Source organism: Tyto alba, unplaced genomic scaffold, assembly GCF_018691265.1.
Source record: "Tyto alba isolate M040663 unplaced genomic scaffold, T.alba_DEE_v4.0 Super-Scaffold_3, whole genome shotgun sequence".
In the NCBI taxonomy this organism is placed as follows: Eukaryota; Metazoa; Chordata; class Aves; order Strigiformes; family Tytonidae; genus Tyto; species Tyto alba.
Window position 1 is genome coordinate 10,418,949 of NW_024881304.1, and position 18,523 is coordinate 10,437,471.

The following is an 18,523-nucleotide window of genomic DNA, read 5'->3' on the forward strand; positions in this document are numbered from 1 at the left end:
AAAAATGAAATGCAAACGCAGCAAAATTTTGCCATCTAAGCCTCCAAATACCTGAAAGCCTTCCTTCATGGAAATTTGTGGACAAGCATGTTTGCTCATTCCTTACAAACCCAAACGAGTTGGGCTGACTGTTAAAAAATACATTTTAGAATTAGGTAAAACCTAACTGACTAAACAAAACTCCTAACAGAGACAGAAGGTGCAATTTGCAAGCATGTAACACACAGGCTGATAATACACTCTTCTGCCAAGAACTAGCAAACCCCATGGTCTGATAATATAGGGTGCAAAAGAGGGTCAAGACTCAGGACCAGGGAATTCCTCTGTATCAATGACAGCAAAAGAGAGATGCCAACAGCCCAAGAGGAGGAGCTCCATCACTTAGGTAAAGAGGAAAAAGAAGGTTCAGCTATGTCATGTACTCACTGGAGAATTTTTAATCCAAGAGCCCAGTTTAATGCCAATCAAGCTTAATATATCTTCACACTGGTTTAAATAGGAACAGGACTGGACTCCAAAGAGCCTGTGTGAGCACAGATGTCTTCAGTTCCCAAAGCACTGAGCAGAAGCTGGTGGTCCACATTCCCACGATCAGGCACTAACCACCCCCATATGCTATCTCAGTCAAAAGTGTTAACCACCTTCAGAGTTTAACATTAACTCCTGATACAGCCATAAATGAGTTCCCAGCAATAATCTGCTCTGCTTTTTCTTTCTTTTTTTTTTTTTTTTTTTTTTTTTTAATCTTGCTCTAATTATTAAGGAGCAAAACACTGATGAACAACACTGATTGCATATTCTAAAAAAAAGTACCACCCTCCAGCTGCTCTGCTGGTGAATCCCCTGCTTGCTGCTTGTTGGGATTTACTCTCAGCCCGTTGCATCTGAAACTAATTACTGCAACACCATCCTCAACATTAATTCCCTTCTCCTCTCTGGAATCGGAAGCAATATGGTACATTCAGAAGATAATTTTTCATCTTTCTTCCTAAAGGGAAGCTCTCAGCTGTTCAATGGAGATAATGGTAAATGAGTCACCAATTTCAGAAGGTGAAGCTTTCCAACGTCCTTTTATCAGAAACCATTGTCCGAAATTTCAGCTGGTGATTTAGGAAACTTTTTTTATCAGAATGTCACCAAGACCTAGAGAAATCTGTCAGCTCTCTGTGTGATCTTAAAGACAAATTGCAGCAATATCTTGTCAACCAGCTCTCTTAAACTTACTTCACTGCCTATTCTCATTGCACCTGTTTCACTATTAGTTTTTCTCCCAGAAAACATTTTTCCCAACTTCCTTCAGCAATACTTGCTGGAAAATAAGCATTTTTCTTCCTTTTTAAGTCCCTTTATTTTCAGCAAGAAGCACTTATGAAGTGATCCAAATTATCAGGCAGTTGAATTTATGCTGCAGCAATATTAAAAAGAAATATTGTGCCGTCAGGCCCTGATACATCAGTGAGATGCCTTCCCCCAGTTGGTTTCAGGAATGAAACCCATCCCTTGCTACCTGCCTGAGCTCAATCCTGTCTCCCATCACTTTAACAGCCCTATTCCTGCACCTGTCCGGTCTCTGCACCTCTGGTGCACTTCAATGTCCCCCCCGTTAGAGATCCTCAGCTCACACTTCAGCAAGCAGCAAATGTGCTGCTGCCCACCTGCTCACTTGGACCAGGCATCTGAAGAGTGGATTTTTAAGACACAGAGTCTTTAGTCCAAGAGATATTGCTATAGCAAATATGTACTCATACATTTTCTGCTATTCAACGGGATGCTAAAAATAAAAGGAAATGAAAAATCAGTAATGCATTCAATTCAGCAAGCAGATGTAACTTGTGCCCTTCCACATAGACTTCCCCATGCTAAATATTAATCATAACAATTAGACCTTCTAGGAGATGACATCGTGCTTTCTCAAATTGCTGCAGAGCATTAAGACTTGCTGCTCGAGTTCTCTGGTGCCTGAACTATTGCATTGCTATGCATAACATTAGGAGAATTAAACAATTCAAAGCTATACTGTTATGACCAAAGTGACACAACTGAAGCAGTTTTCAGTTTCTATGTGCATTATCTGAACACAATCTGAGCCTTTCTAATAATGTGTTCAAAACATTTACATCCCGACAATGAATTATAAAGACAGACAGAAAAGCAGCACGATAAAATCAAACCCAGCTGAGGATCAGATGTCCCTGGTCATTTCGATGATGATAAGACTGAAAAGCTCTATCATTCCAACAAAACTCCAGTTCAAGTACTCTCGGGATCTACTCTTCCACCATATACAGCCTGTATTTTTAATCTATCAGGTTAAAATGAAGAACTGTTTGCTTAGCCCCTGTTTTTTCTATTACGTTGACTGAGAAGTTACATTTGGCACTTGTCATTTGTGGTTCACTGATATTTGAAATAGTCCAGCCAAGAAGTTTTCAGTGGATGAAACTGAAAGAGAATAATTGAATGAATGCAACTTCCAGCTGCTGAATTCATGCAAGTCCTGGAAGAAGGGCTATTTCTGTTGGTTTTAGTCTGGTTTGGCCCTGACCTGAAGCTTGAGTCATGTATGCATCCTCTGTCCAGGCTAATTTTGTATCAGTGCTGCCCTACACAATCCCTCAATGTGGACAAGCCCTTATTAACACCGTGCACAGAGATGGCGAATGGTTGTATTGTTCCAAGAGGCAACATCCCACTCTTTTTGTTGCCCGCTCTCCTATGTTGGTGGTCTGAGCAGATGAGTCATTGGCACCTTGAGATGACTCTCTTACATTAGGGGCTGTAATTTCCCCCTGTGTAGCCCACTTGAGCTTTGAGCACAGTTTTCATGCCCATGCTTTAGAATAGGAGAGCTGCAGAGCCAATAGCCAAACCGAGAGTGAGCTTTGACTGTGAGGATTAGAAGAAATTTGCAACATCATGGTTGTAGTATTTTGTACTCCATTGTTCCCAGAGATAATGCCTTCACTTTTACTTGCAAGATCTTTGTGTTCCTCACTACAGTCAAGCAGAGGAAATCTGACTGTAAACCTTTTTGTTCTATATTATCATTTCATGTTTGTTTGGTGTGTTAATCAAAGTGTCAGTAATGGCTGCAAAGAGAACTCATTCAAACCTCAAATGAAGAGAAATCTGAGCTTTCTAACACTGGCACATTTTCCAGTGGATAAGCTTTTTCACAAAGTAATTATTTCATTTTCCAGAAAGATTACTGATTACATCACACTGGGAAAAACTAAGTGAGGGGCCCTTTATCTTTCCCATGTTTCTGCAATTCTTGTACAAACTTATACTTGTTACCATGAAAAATGACAAATTTGCCATCTGATCAAAATGTTAACAAGGTAAGTGTCAGTGAGATGGATCACTGACTGTCACTGGAAGCCAGAACATGAGGATACATTGATATTTCTCAATATATTCACTGCTTCCCCAATGTTCGCTAACAACATTTCCACTGCGAGTGTAATAAATCACACAGAAATAACAAGCTACATAGGATCTCTAGGATATGATAGATTCATTGTAATAGCAGTATCTGCAAGGTAGAAGACAATTGGTAATGATCTATAGAAAGACCTAATCAACTGTCATTTGTTATAATGTGGCAGATGAAGCAAAGATATGAAATCCATAACACTTCTTTAGCCACTGCCCTCCCCCTGGACATACACACGCGTCAAGTGGGGAATAGTAAAGAGAATGAATGAGCTTTGGGGTCGCAGAAGTAGAAAAGAAAGTTAATAGCGTTCCCTGGATGCAATCATTAAATTATACACTGCTGAACAAGGCAAGGGATAATCACAGAAGCTGCACAGTGCTGTAACAACAATAAAGGCTTTTACCAAGCTTGCTCCTCCCCCTTTGCTTTATTTTCTTTTTTCATTGGTTTCAGTATTTTAAAAAGTACTTGTGTTGAAGTGAAACCAAATGCAATTGGGGCTGGATAACCAAAGGAAAAACCCATCCTAAGTTCACAGAGGTCTTAGAGGACCGAAAGCAAGATGTGCCAAGGCACTCTAGATATTTCGTGCAGCTCCAGAGATCAAAAACAAATGGCTGATTTGTATTGGACTGTGCCAAGTCCCAAACTGACTGCTGAAGCTCTAGTGTTCCTTTGCCTGCTCCCATGCGGGAGTGAAACACCCGCTTTCCAGCAGACACATGCAAGATGTGCAGCTTCAGTTTACTGAAACACAAAAGTTTATCAGAACTACTTCCCAAGATGTTCAAGTGCTGCCTAAAATCTTGCATTTTTACACACTGAAATACCCTCTCCCCACCACACTCTCCATTACCACCTGCTTGCAATAACTTCTAAGTCAAGAACTAACACTCATCTATTAACCCATAAGCTTCCCGGGTCACCTAGACTGTTCTGCACAGATTTTTCTTGCTGGCCACATCAGGGAAGTCTCTCTGGAGAACAAGCAGTGTAGTGTACGCAAGAGGAATCTTGGGCTTAATATTAAAAAAAAAAAAAAATACAACCCATTTTTATAAGGTGAAAATGAATCTTTTCTTCTTTTTCTTTTATTTTCTTTCTTTTTTTAAAATTTTTTTTAAATTTATTTTTTAAAATTTTTTTCTTTTCTCTTCCCTGGGAAGGATGTTTCAAGAATAATGGCTGCTTTGTGCTACTTCGCTTGCAAATCACATTTTGCTAAGTAAATGCATTTTTGGGAACACAGGAATTGCCATGCTGCCTCAGCACAGCGGTGCTCTGCTCCAGCATCCTGCCTGGCAGCTGCTGCTGGGGAATGTGTAGGAAACCTCCTCGTGGGCAATTATGGGCAAACCTGTTCAGATCCAAAATTTTCTCCCAGCTCTTCTATCAGTCAATAAAAATTGGCATGTCTTAAAACATGGAAGTTTGTCTCTTCTCAAACACTTGTTTCAAGTCATTCCTGATGTTTGTAACTTAGTATTTTCCATATCAGAGAGTCTGCTAAAAGCTATATTTTCAAAAGCCCTCATCTTCCAGCTCAGTGCTAAACAAAGCTGGACAGGTATTAGAAAGGGCTCAGCTCATTGGTGAAAGGGAACCGCTGAATTCTTTTGCAAACCTGTCCTTAAAGGGTCACAACAGGAGTTTTTCTGTGTTGAGCAGTTCTGAAAATCTGTCCTTACTGGGAGGTGCTAAGCCATTTGAAAGCTGGTGCTCAACAATTTGATAATCTGGCCCCAAGTTGAGTAACAGGGGCCAAAATGTGTGATTTAAAGGCAGAAATTCCCTACTGACAGCAGTGGAGATTTCCACTCAGTGATGAATGGCTCAGCAGGATTCTGGAATAATAGAGCCATGAAAAATGGATAATGCAACAAATAAACATCAAAGGGTAGGACTTTCCTTTTCAATCATGTCCCCTTGTGTGCTACATAAAAGAACTGAAATATTCTGACACGAAAGAGGGAGAAGTAATGGTTAACTATACAGACCTGCATTTCCTTCTAAGATGAAAACACAGAGCATTTTTTAGGAACAGTGTATTCATGTAACATATAATTGGTAGTTGACATGATATAAAAGACACTGGTGGTACTTGAAGTAGCCTCCTCTTCACATGCACAGCCATGCACCAAAGACAGTAGAGCCTTGCATTTCTCCAGTTCTTTTCTACAGTAGGAGAAAAGTTTTCTTAGTCAAGTTCATCTCTCTTGCTTATGAAGAAATGACCTCACTCTCCCTTAGATATTTTCAACATTCAGCTACTTTCATCCACAATTCTGATCAAAAGTGAGGTTTGCTCACAATTATTTTATGATTGCTTATGACATTTTTGCCTGAGAGTTTCAGGGGAACTTACTGGTACTCAGGTGAGTTTGGCCACCACAGAAGTTAAACCTCAGGCAATTTCCCCACATTCTTATTACAGTTTTGGCCAAACTTGCTACCATGATTAAGACTTCTGTCCTTCTTTCTGCTGGAATATCCAGTTAATGGGTTGCCTGTGCATTCAGAGGGGTAAGCTTAAGCATGGAGCTAAGGAGGTTATGTATGTTGCGGGATGGATGGGAGTACATCAAGTTTCTTCATGGCTTCAGATCTCTTCCAAAGCCCCCAAACAGAAGACTGTTATTCACAGGTCCCTGTAAGACTGTCTGATGCAGAGACATGCAGGTTTTTTGGGGCCATGGGAACAGCAAGTTCACAGAAGCTGAAGGCACTATATTAGGAGGACAGTAGGAAGATATCAGGGTTGCATGCTGGGGAGAAAAGATGGGCACTAGAATAGTTATCAGAACAAGGTTATTTAGGAAGTGTTAATGTCAGTCTTCTGCCATTAACTTGCAGAAGTTACTTGTCTTGGTGAAACTGAGATATAGAAGATACTGCATACTACTTCTCCCAAAGGAAGGAAGCAAGGCAGAGGATGAACATTTTCATTTCACCAGAGGAAAACTGGTTGTCAAGATGTAATTTGGTAATAAATGCTGTTCCATGTAATTAAAAGAAAACAACAAACAAAAATGACCGTGGACCAGCAGGAAACAAGAAAGTCTCCACAGAGCATGGCAATTCAGAGAACACTCACCACGTGGCCCACCTTCCCCATTCTCCCTCTAGAAACAGACCCATTTTATACATCGTGATTAAGGCACTAAAGAAAAAAGTATTAACATGATTCACATGTAGAAAACAAGGTTATTAGGAGTAGGAATCATTTCAACACATTGTTCTCCCTAATAAGCATAGCAACGAGTAATTGAGTTTCAGGAAATCTCCAAGGTGGCGCTTTGTAGAGAAAACAGAACTTGGCATGATGTCTACTTTTCCTTTAATTACATTGCCCTAATGAGCAACTTTCTTTACTCTCAGCAAATTTATTTCTTGAGAAGAAGCAACAGTAATAGATGTGTAAAAAGGATCACCAGGTAGTACCAGAGAAGAAATATCAGCAGATTAAAATGACAAGGGGTTGCTAAAAGTGGTAGAGAAACACCAGATTGTTCTCAGCTTCATTATGTTTACTGCACTTAAAAGTGGAGTAAAGGATGCTGATCAATGGGGCACATTATCTAACCTGGGAACTGTCCTTGTTCTACTGTTATTTTCCTTCTGCGCACGTTCACAAGAGCACCTCAGAAACACAAAGTGATGATATATCAGTCCAAAGCTCTTCTGCTTACAGAGGGCAATTCTGCCTCATGCCCTTGTGCAAGATGAGAGGAGAAAATCACATGCCAATAACATCCTACTGAGTGTCAATACCACTTACTGCTACCTAATACAGAAGGACAAAGGGCTGTTTTTTCAAAAGTCTTTAAGGCATTTAGACATCTAACTCTTGTTGAAAGGTAAGGCGGGCAAGGTCCTGGCTGTTTTGTTTATCTTTTTTTTAGAAAACTCCACCTGAGAATCCACTTGTGGTAAAGGACTCCCTGGATGTGCCTTTCCGGAGCAAAAAAAGCTGGGACACTCCATACCTGTGTTCATACTTAAAATTTTTTCCTAAACATTTTCTAGGAGACACCACACCAGTGAAGGTGGACCCACAGCCCTAGTAAAACCACATAGGTGGGTGAACCTGTCACCTCTTGTTAAAATAACTGAGGTGTCCACCTTCAGAGAGTAGCAATTGCTACAGCTCACAGGGTTTAGCTGAATCAAGACAGTGTACTCATGGGTGACAGTCTGACTCTGTAAATACCAGCACTATTATTCTCCAGAAAAAAGCTGAAGCAAAGTTCTTTAGAATCAACCAAGTTTTCAATGTTGCTCAAAACTGGGGAGCACATTCCAGTATATCTATCAGTTGCCTTAGGGCCACAGCTTTCTACAATGAAGTATGAATTTCACATGTTGGATTACCCCATGTACCTGTAGATGGGTTATCAATCCACCTCCCTTCTTTTGCTTTTTCAGAGATTCATGGATGTATCTGCACTCAGCAGCTTTATCCTGACTCAGTCCATAACTTCACAATGTCCCTTCACCTCTCTTCATTACACCTTCAAATACTATTACTTAATGCACTCACAGAGCTGGTAGGAAACTTAATTAAGATATGTAAAAAAAAAATACTTTGAGGTCTCCAAAAACAGGCACTTCAGATATAGAAGTGTGAAATGAAATTATCTTCAAATAGAAAATTTTAAAGTGCCAGTGGAAGCAGACACCTAAGACTTTAAGTGTTTATGCAGCTTTATGTATTGTTATTTCTTCAGTAAGACTGCCACAGAAATGGCAGGGGTATAGGAAGAAAGTATGATAGCACTTAGAGTCTACTCATAAATGCATTAAGTGCAACTATTTTACTGAGAAAAAAATCAGGAGGAGAGTAGAATCCCTTCTCCTGGGGAGCTAATCTCAATTACTGCTCGCAATCATGCTTCAACTGAAGAAAACCCTGCATAACTCCCATACTGTATGTGATCTGGCAGTTGTGTGCATTTGCTACTTCAAAGACACTAATGTAATGAACAAGAACAGGATTTTTCCTTACAAGAAGGAAGAAAAAAGTGATTGTTAAAAAAAAAAATTCTAAAAATAGACCTTCCATTAAAAAACGTGTTTATTGCAATACCTTCCCACTTCCGCAGAGATTACAATCCCTAGAAGCAAGTTGCCAGTACACAGAAGTAATTTACACAGGCAAAAGGGAGATATAAATGTTTAGTTGGATTTGTTTATATGTTTACCACAAACTCATAATCAGTTTTCACTATTAAATGCATGAAGGGGTTCTTTGCCAGCCCTGTACACAATGCTGCAACTATCCAGGCAATGTGGGATGAAGGCTGCCTTTTTCCCTGCTTTCCTTAGTTACTAGAATACCTGCGCTTGGATAGCTATAATTAGGTTGCAACTCAGTCAAGCAGGATTTTGAAACTTGCTTTTTCTTGAAGCAGTAAATGCCACTGCTCAACGTGGGCACCAATAAACACTTTCTCCATTTTGCAGAATGTAAAAGCTGATATTTGGGGAAAATGCTGCATTGTGCAACTTGAAACCCTTTCAGTGGCTCCCGGCAACATGGGGAGGCATTTTCAGCTAATAGAAGTTGTTAGCTCACACTTTGGTTATCAGAAAGGTAGAAGTTTCCTATACATAGAAAATATGAGCTGTTTTTGAAAACAGATTATAGGTTTCCGGTAATTAATTCAATATTGGAGACGTTTAATTTTTGCCCCCCAAGAAAACACTGTTAGCTCCTCTTTTCTTCTGAGCATCCTGTGTGTTTTAAAACACACACTTAATTCCACAGAGAATTAACAATTCTGAAGACTTTGCAGTGATATGGGCATTTTAAAGCTCCCTGCAGCAAGACAGTGAGTTATAGTTCTTCACTCCCTCCACCCTGACGAGTACCTTGCGGTTCCAAACTGGGAAGCGTGGTTGCTGAGGTCCACTTGCGGCAGCGCTGGGGCCCACCTGCCCTGGCAGCACCACCTAAACCCTGTGCAGGGTCATAAACCCTACCTAATAAATTTGAGGGCTGGAGAACAGTAGGAGAGAGGGGAGCAGATTCTCACATCATCAGGAGGGAAATAGACTTTTAAAAAGCCAGTTGTGTCTGTGCACAACAATGAAGCTTTATGTCTATATAAACTGACAAGTCAAATTGTACTCCTGGGCCCAATTCTCAACATCAGCACCATTTGACGGTGATAGCTTGCCTCCTGCCTCTGCAGTCTAATGGCTCTGTCTGCCAGGAAGGGCAGGCAGGATGATTAAAATAAGCATTAACAGAATGGTTTGGTGATTAGCTTCTCCCTCTCTCTTTTTTCTCTTTGCTTTCTCTTTTTTTTTACACATAGTTCTGGTCTGCCAAAGATTGCTAAAGCCTTTTCTTCATTAGCAGTGTACTTAACAAGTGTAAATTTAAAGTATTCATTTTCTTAAGGCCAAGGATTAAAGCAATTAAGGGAAACTGCTACAACCTGGCACTCAAGTATATCCTTAACATGGGAAAGAAACAATGGTGCTTAACATATTTAAACAAAACCAAATTGTGTATAATTATCCTGACACTGTCAAACTAAATTTTCACTCTGCTGCAATGATTTTTTAGAATCTTCTCCTGAAACTGAAATAAACATTTTCTTTCCCAGCATGGGAACAGGTCTGTGGTCTCATTGGATCACTTTCAGGGCAAAACCATTACAACAAAAGCTAAGGTCCACTCTCATTCTGTATTCATTTTACCACCAGCCTTCCTCCTGACGCCATATGAGCTTAATCCCTCACCAGGTCTGCCCACAGGAGACCAGAGCCCTTGCCATCTCAGCGACTGGCCTGTGTGGTTGCATCATTGGGGCTCAAAAGAGAAGAAAATAATTTTGAGCAAATTCCTCCAGAAAGGGAAGCCATATTCCTGCAGTATTTAGCCTAAAATAATTTCGTACCTTTGCCTTTTATGCACATTAAGTCCCTCTTAACATATGGCAATGATGGTATAGAACAGGGTCTGATCTATCTTTGGCAATGAATTTTTTAGCTACTGTTTTAAATGTATGAAACTGAGACTTGCCTATGATAAACTCTGTAGCATTTTTGCCAGACCACAAGTTGTAATGTAAAGTGTTGCCTTCTACAGAAAGAGGTGAGGTGTTAACTGTGAAACCACAGGAGCTTGTAACAGAAAAGTGTTAACTCTGGAGCCTCAAGCATGGCAATTTATATTTCAATGCTGTTAACTGTTTCAATGTTGATTGTTGCAACAGAAATACTGAGCAAAGACATGACATAATCAGATCTTGCTCAGATGCCCAAATCCCATTAATTTCTGTGGAAAATAGAAGGTCTACAACTTCCCACAAACACTAAGTTTATGAATAAAACCCAAACACACAGCTGCAGCATTGTGCTGCCTTTGTCTAGGATAGAGTTCATTTTCTTCATAGTAGCTAGCATGGGGCTATGGTTTGGATTTATGCTGGAAATGGTGTTGATAATACAGACATGTTTTAGTTATTGCTGAGTAGTGCTTATACAGAATCGAGGCCTTTTCTGCTTCTCACCCCATCAGCAAGTGGCTGGGGGGGCACAAGGAGTTGGGAGGGGACACAGCGGGGACAACTGAACCCAACTGACCCAAGGGATGTCCCACACCATATGGCATCATGCTCAGCATATAAAGCTGGGGGAAGAAGAAGGAAGCAGGGGACACATTTGGAGTGATGGTGTTTGTCTTCCCAAGTCACCATTACATGTGATGGAGCCCGGCTGTCCTGGAGATGTCTGAGCCGCTGCTTGCTCATGGGGAGTGGTGAATGGATTCCTTGTTTGGTTTTGTTTGCATGTACAAATTTTGCTTTACCTTTTTAACTGTCTTTTTCTCAACCCATGAGTTTTCTCTCTTTTAGTCTTCTGATTCTCTCCCCCATCCCACCTTGGGGAGAGTGAGCAAGCGGTTGCGTGGGACTTAGTTGCCAGCTGGGGTTAAACCACAACAAGCATGCTATGATAGAAAATGTAAAAATGCAACATTATTCCTCATCTTAGAGGGGGCCTAAATAAATACTTCATGTGCTTCTGAGCTCTCCACTCTGTCCATATGTGTATACCTATAACTGTATGTACATAAAATGTGTGCCCATAAATATATCTATGCAAATGTATAAATACCTGTTTATTAAAAAGGAAGTATTTTTCTTCAGACTTTATAATTTTCACTTTTATTTAAATAAACAATTTTGTATTTAAAAGTGCCTAAATAAGAGGTTTGGTGATTTTTGTTTCAACTTAAACTGTCAGCATGTCATTTTGGTTTCTGAAATCCACAAACAATCAGTTCTCCCTTTTCCATTTTAGGATTATTGGCAGTTTTTTCTAACTCTCTTTCAGTTCAGCTTCCTTCCACACTTTCATTTCCCCAGAAGAAAAAAAAAATGAAAAAAAACAAGGAAGGAAAACAGTGGGTCAATATATAAAGCAACAAGAAAGCATTTTTTTTTTTCCCCACAAAATGAACAAAATCAGAATACAAGCACATATCTGGAAAGCTTATTTCTCATATCTGTATATTTTTTCACTCTTTTGACTCAAAAAAATAAATTAACTTGACCTTGCAGATATTGGTAAACCCATCCCATCAGACTTTTATTTACTTCCCAACCAGGAAGAACACTTGGCTCCATTCATATCCCTGCACCTTCATTTACAAAAGTCGTATTTAGAAAGTGTCAGCATCACATCCAAATCACTGAAGCTGCTGTTTCAGTGCTGGGTGAGCCAATGAAACTGCCAGCAACAATCAGTTCAGATGATATCTCCTATGAAATGATCACTTAGCAGGTACCTGGTACTTGGACCTCCATTGGACAAAGCTGATCCCTCAAAATACTGTGATCCACATTTGCAAGACAGCAGATAAAGAAATTGCCCCAAATTACAGGGTACAAAGAGCTCTTTCCTTGTGAGATCACAAGCTAAAACCGTAGCATCTTTATATAGCTGCATGTGGGTCAGAGGGTTGGATCACTGTGAGCTACTGGTCATATCAGAATCAGTCCTACAGATTGATAAGAGACTCTCCAAATTCTTGCTATTGGCTGAACAAACTGCCGAAGTCATCTGTTGGGCAGTGCACTGGATTTCAGTGTGATTTGGTTTGTGAGTTACCAACTAGCTGCTCCCATATCCTGAACCTTAAACAGAATGCAAGGGAGTATTTAATTTTATGACAACATTTTAGTTCAGAAAAGAAAATCACTCTTTGGAAAATGTCAATTCCCTGATAGGTTTGTTTACTTTCCACCTCATCAATTCCAAAAAGCCAGGTATCTAGGATACTAGTGGGGCATGTTCTCCCCACCAGTATGAATTCAGTTTACACTATGCATCAAAGGATAAGCAGAGGCCTGGAGACAGTCTTACCTCAGGGACTGGGAATACATGAGAAGCACTTGAGCAGCTAAACTTTACTGACAGAGTAAAGGGGCCTGAGAGACCATGTTTGCCTTAATTCCCTTATCAGCAACTTGTCTTTGGTTGGAGTCTCTTTGTCACCAAGTTGCTTGCCAATGAACTACCATCAAGGACACAAAAGAGCAAACACTCCATGAGCTAAACACAGGGGCCAAGAAATCTTTTGTAATGGTCACAATAATTTGTCTCTGCTATATTATAGACTAAATGTAAGTGACTTCTGGAAGCCGATATGTTTTACCTATGAGGAAAATGATTGTAGAAACCTTGAGGCAGGAAAGGGTAAGAAGTAGCAAGAGCAGCGATGGCATGCAGAGAGACAGCCAGGCTAGAGGGCAATGAGACTACACGATAATATGTAAAATGTCAAATGTACGTTACCTTCCAGACAAAGTCTAGGTGTAAAGGGCATGTGTGTGATCATGAGGGATGGCTGCCTTAATGGGAACCCTTCTAACCGCTTCTAATTCATTCCTATCATTGAGCTGATTCCACTTCTCTAGATCCAATGGAAGATATCAGTGAAGAAAATTACTTTTAATCAGATCTGATTATGATATCCTGCTATCTTAAAATAAGTGCAGCAATGTATGCAGCATACAGGAAGGTCTCAGAGATTTCAGGTATCAAATTAAGAAATGCCTCACAGGGTTTGAAAGGGCAGAAAATACAACAAATAGTGGTATTTCCACCTAGGAAGATATATGTGAGAATAGCATGTCTCCCAGTATTCCTGCTGGGCCCTACTGACAAATTTGTCAGTTTTGCCTTGTGTGAGTTGAGCATATGCAAGAAGCTTGCAGGGTGTGCCAGCAGTCTACAGGGGGTTTCAAATCATAATCAGATAAAATATCATGGTCTAGAAAACAAATCATCCTGTTTAACTCAAAAAGGAAATTTGTTTGATGGAAAAAAAAAGAATTGTTTCAGGTCAACTCAAAATGACTTTTTGTCCATTTAGCTACAAAATCCAAAGCATAATTATTTGCACAGTTTTACCTTCTACTGCAATACTCTCAGTTGGAAATATCCATGCACAGTTAATCTGACTTGCCCTGTTGGAGTCGCTATAACATCACAAGACTCATGAAGCAACTGGGAAAGGCTTATGCTCCTTGGCTAGCAGAACCTCCTCTGATGCTCTCAGTTAGAAAAAGCAACATTGGCAAGACCAGGTTAAAATCCACAGCCTACTAGGAAGAATTTATTTGCTGCCACATCAGAAGAAGATAGGGAAATATACTTCTACCTGGGAAAAACAGAGCTTTTTTTTTTTTTAAATATATACCAGTTCAGATTCTGTGCTTCTTCCCTCCCCTTCCATGGGTTTACCCATGTAGTGTGCAAAGAAAGCAGAGTCTGGCCCCAAGGGAGTTCAGATGCAGCAGACTGATATCTACTATCAGGCTACAATATGTTCCCAGAAGGTGCAATATAATTCTGGGAGGCCAAGGAACAGCCTATTATCTCTGCATGCCATTAATTTTCATGAGTAGTTCAAACCAATGTTCATAGAAACTGTCAGGCATCTTTCCATTTGTCTAGCAGGACCTGGATTTGGGTTTATTTATCTTTTCATTATATACCTTATCTTTAAGCAGAAGCAGCCCAAAGAGTTCAGTGCAGCTGTGCACATTCCAAGCCCTCCACCGGGCCTTGTGCCCAGTAGCATGTGAGATGCTGTCTGCAGCTCAGTGAAGGCATGTCACAGGCAAAGCCACTCATGAAGAATTAAACTTCAGATTTGTTTGACTAAACTTCTGAATTCACCATGGTTTCCTTGTTTTGCCAGCCTGAAGAAGTAGCCTAGCAGGTTCTTGAGTCACAAGCCAAAATGCCTCCTTCATCCTCCCTGGAACTGATTACTAATAGGTATTCTTGATGAAATGATTTAACATAATGTGCGGAATGAGATCACTAAGTCAAAATATCTTCCCCTAAGTGACTCTCTCACTGCTGGCCTGAATGCCAGAGGGGAAGGAGGAAAGCATCAAGTGAATTCTTTTTCTGGCTTCTGGGATTTACAAAATCTTTAAGTTACCGAACAATTCACATTAGGAAGTTTCACCCAGGTCCATGATGCAGGTCTGGCAGACAGCCGGGGGATGGAGACACAGGGGCTTGGGTTAACATCTCTTGCTCGTGCTTCCCCCTTTCCCAGTGTTTTCAGTGCTCTCCAGACTAGGTTGGGAGCTGAAGACAGGCAAAGAAATGAGGTGGCCATGAAAGCAAAGCTAGTGAAGAGGTGGGCACTCTTTGCCCTGCATGCACAGTCCTGGATGTGCAAAACTGCTGCAGCTGCATCTGTTACAGCAGGCTGCAACCACCAAGTGAAAATCAGAATTCAGGGAGGAACAAGGGTGTGCACCACCAAACACATCACTGCATGCCAGGGTTGCTCAGGGTTTCACTGAGAGGCCAGGCTGCCCTTACCCATCTAAGTCTGTCAGCCTCAAAAGTAACTTATTGAGGTCAGTACTCATAACAGCAGTATTGCGGACTGTTGATTCAGTCTTCCGTTCTGAGAAAGCCCCATACTCTCTGGCCCAGTAAGGCTATTACCTGCCAGTCTAAAGGATGATGAATGTTATTTATATTGCAGTAATGGCTAACCATTCAGTGGAGACCAGGGACAGGCTGTGCTATGGACTTTTCAAACTCACACTGAATCAGGACTGCCTGCCCACAGATGGCTGAGTGTATGAAACTGCTGAGACATTTCAGGATAATGGTCTTGAACGCTTTGGACACGATGACCTCCAACAGCTCTGCAGTACTTGTGCTGACTGTAACAACACAGGTGCCATCCCACACTAAAGACATTCATTTCTACCAAATTCTTAGTTACTGTGACATGCCCTTACAAAACCCCTCATCTACTTCAAAGCAGGCAACTCCTTAATAGGAAGGCATTTAAGTTTCTTGATTAATAAGTATAAAAAATATTAATCTATTTCAAACCGAACTGAAAATACGGAGGAATAAAGAGGTATTCTAATTAAGTTTTCCTAATATTTAGCTGCTATAGTTTTGCTGTCCAAGAAACAAAGTGAATCAATGAATAAGAACTACTCAAGATGTAGATGAGAAAAGTAATCCAGCAACAGTAAAACGTGAAGGGCCCGATCCTGTTAAAAAAACCTGTAAAACTAATTTAAATCTGACATGTACACACTTGCAGGATTAGGCTTCACATAATTGCAGGAAAATGTGACTTTCCACTACATTGAGCCAACAGGGTGGATAGCTAACTTTTCTTGGGAAATACCCTCCCAAGGAATAGCCCTGCAAAGATACAGAGGAAATACATCTAAAACATTCAATGAAGATTTTTTTTTCAGTATTAATCATTCTCTGTATCTTAGAAAAATCAGTGACTTCTTTCATATGCACTGAGGTACAGAAACCTAAAATATTAAGTGACATATTTCACCAAGAAATGTCTTAAAGAAGGTGCTGTGGAATAGGTGTCAGCCCCTCCTACATCCCTTCTACAATAAATGTTCCAGTATTGAAGTTCTAAGTATACATCCAGAAACCAGCAGACAACAGTATCCATCATCAACCTTATTAAAAACCAAGTGCTAAAGATATACCTTACCCTTATGTATACTCTTCACACTTAAAAATTGCTTTAGGGGAGGCTATGTCAGAGCTTCATAGCCAAAAGCCTGAAGGCACCAGAGCCCAGTAAACAGACTAAGCAGGGATCAACCTGATATGCTTTTTTCTGTCTTTTCAATCAGATGAGTGGTCACTCCCAAACCGAATGGGAGAAATAAAGCACAAGGTAAGAGACTGCAAGTGCCTTCTATCTGTCTCAACTCTAGAAGTCTCCTAAGAGGACTGCAACATCTGGGCATTCCTTTCACTGTCAAACACTCACAGACCAATGGGATTTGTCAGCAATCTGCTGAGCATATACAGATGACAACTGCAGAGCTTGGAGAGCTCCAGGGCATTTACAGATAGATGGGCCTTTGTGATAGACGTGTTGAACCAGAGCTGAGATCCAGAATCTATGAAAATTACACCCAATAGCTATAAAGCCTTCAGCTGCAGTAGTTAAACTAGGCACTACAATATGCAAAATTTAGCCTGGATGTTTTAGCTTTTACAATTACACGAATTGTTTAAGAGAAGCTGATCAGTCTCTGTGTCACATACTACAAGGAAAAGGCTGTTGACATGATTTTGGAAGGTGGTCTTTGCTGCCTAAACTACATCTCCATTGATCGCTCAAATACATGGAAATAAAGCATCATTTATAAACAGGTTCTGGATTGTCCTAAGTACAAATTTCATGGATGATGGATTTAAAGCTCTCTCCAGCGCCTACATTTCACCTAATGGTACTCTGTCCCTCATAGATTTTCAGCCTGTTGCCACACTATTATCTACATATCTTCCTAAATTTTTTAAAAGATCTTCTTGACAAAGGGATATGTCTTGTTGGTACAACACAGAGATGCACTATATCAGAAGATTTTTGCCTTACTGACATAAGCTCCAAAGGATTTCCAAAGTCAGCTGTATTTTCAATAATTTGTTCATTTTGTATTTTTTAAAATAGGTTTATATGCTTATGATAGGATACTGCTTAAGCCCCTCCATCCTCCAATCCAGCCAGAGGTAGAACTTTGCATCAAACTTTTTATAGCATCAAATAGGAGTTATTTTCCCTGGCATCTTAGAAAGAATGAAATCTTTATTCAGCCAAAGTCTGTACAAAGCATGTTAGCTTTGTGGTATTCAAGAATAGCTGGTTAGATGCTGAGGCTATACTTTCTTCTGCTAAAAGATACATTATCACATCTGTATTTAAATATTTTTGCTTTTTGTGTCTGCTAAAAGCAATACCTATAATTGCTATAATTGAAAATTACAAGATAAAAATATTTTTCACCAGTTTGTCACCATTTTGCATTTAACAACATTAAATATATAGTCTAGTTCAATAACAGAGTTTTGCCTGTTTATATTTACATATAATAAAGGAGAAATAAATGTGTTAAAAAAGAAAAAAAAGAATTGTAAATATGACAAAAATCGAAACAGAATTTGTGGGTTGGTGTATCATCTAAAACCACTTAACAAATTTGAAAAAGAAAAAATCATAGAATCATTTAGGTTGCAAAAGACCTTTAAGATCATCAAGTCCAACCACTAACCTTGCACTGCCAAGTCCACCACACTAAACTATGTCCCTAAGCACCACATTGACATGTCTTTTAAATACCTCTAGGGACGGTGACTTAACCCCTTTCCTGGGCAGCCTGTTCCAATAAACCTTTCGGTGTTAATTTTCAAGTTGCCTCACACAACTGTTTTTAACTACAGCAGCATATAAGATGGCCATTATGTATTTTCATTTGATTTCCTTGCTCAGCAGCCTCATCATAAGGTTTTACCCTTATTAGTGGGGTTATCAGTCTCCACACTTCATGTAACTAGTCAATAATAAACTTTTTTCAGCACTTTTGCATATTTAAGTCATTAGAAAACTTTAAAATGCGCTACCATTATTTTTTTGTGAGTGGGGAGTTGTCATCACATATATATCACAAAAGAAAAAATACAAAAGCAGAAAACATCATGAATTCTTCTTCAAGCAGATGGTATTGCAGTAGCTCTGAACAAATTTATATTAAT

The 18,523-nt window shown here is 39.9% G+C and overlaps 1 protein-coding gene across 7 annotated transcripts in view; it reads right to left on the reverse strand.

The window, feature by feature from the left end:
* Positions 1 to 18,523, reverse strand: part of FHIT (fragile histidine triad diadenosine triphosphatase) — a 620,021-nt gene that overhangs the window by 70,146 nt on the left and 531,352 nt on the right. The window lies entirely within an intron of this gene.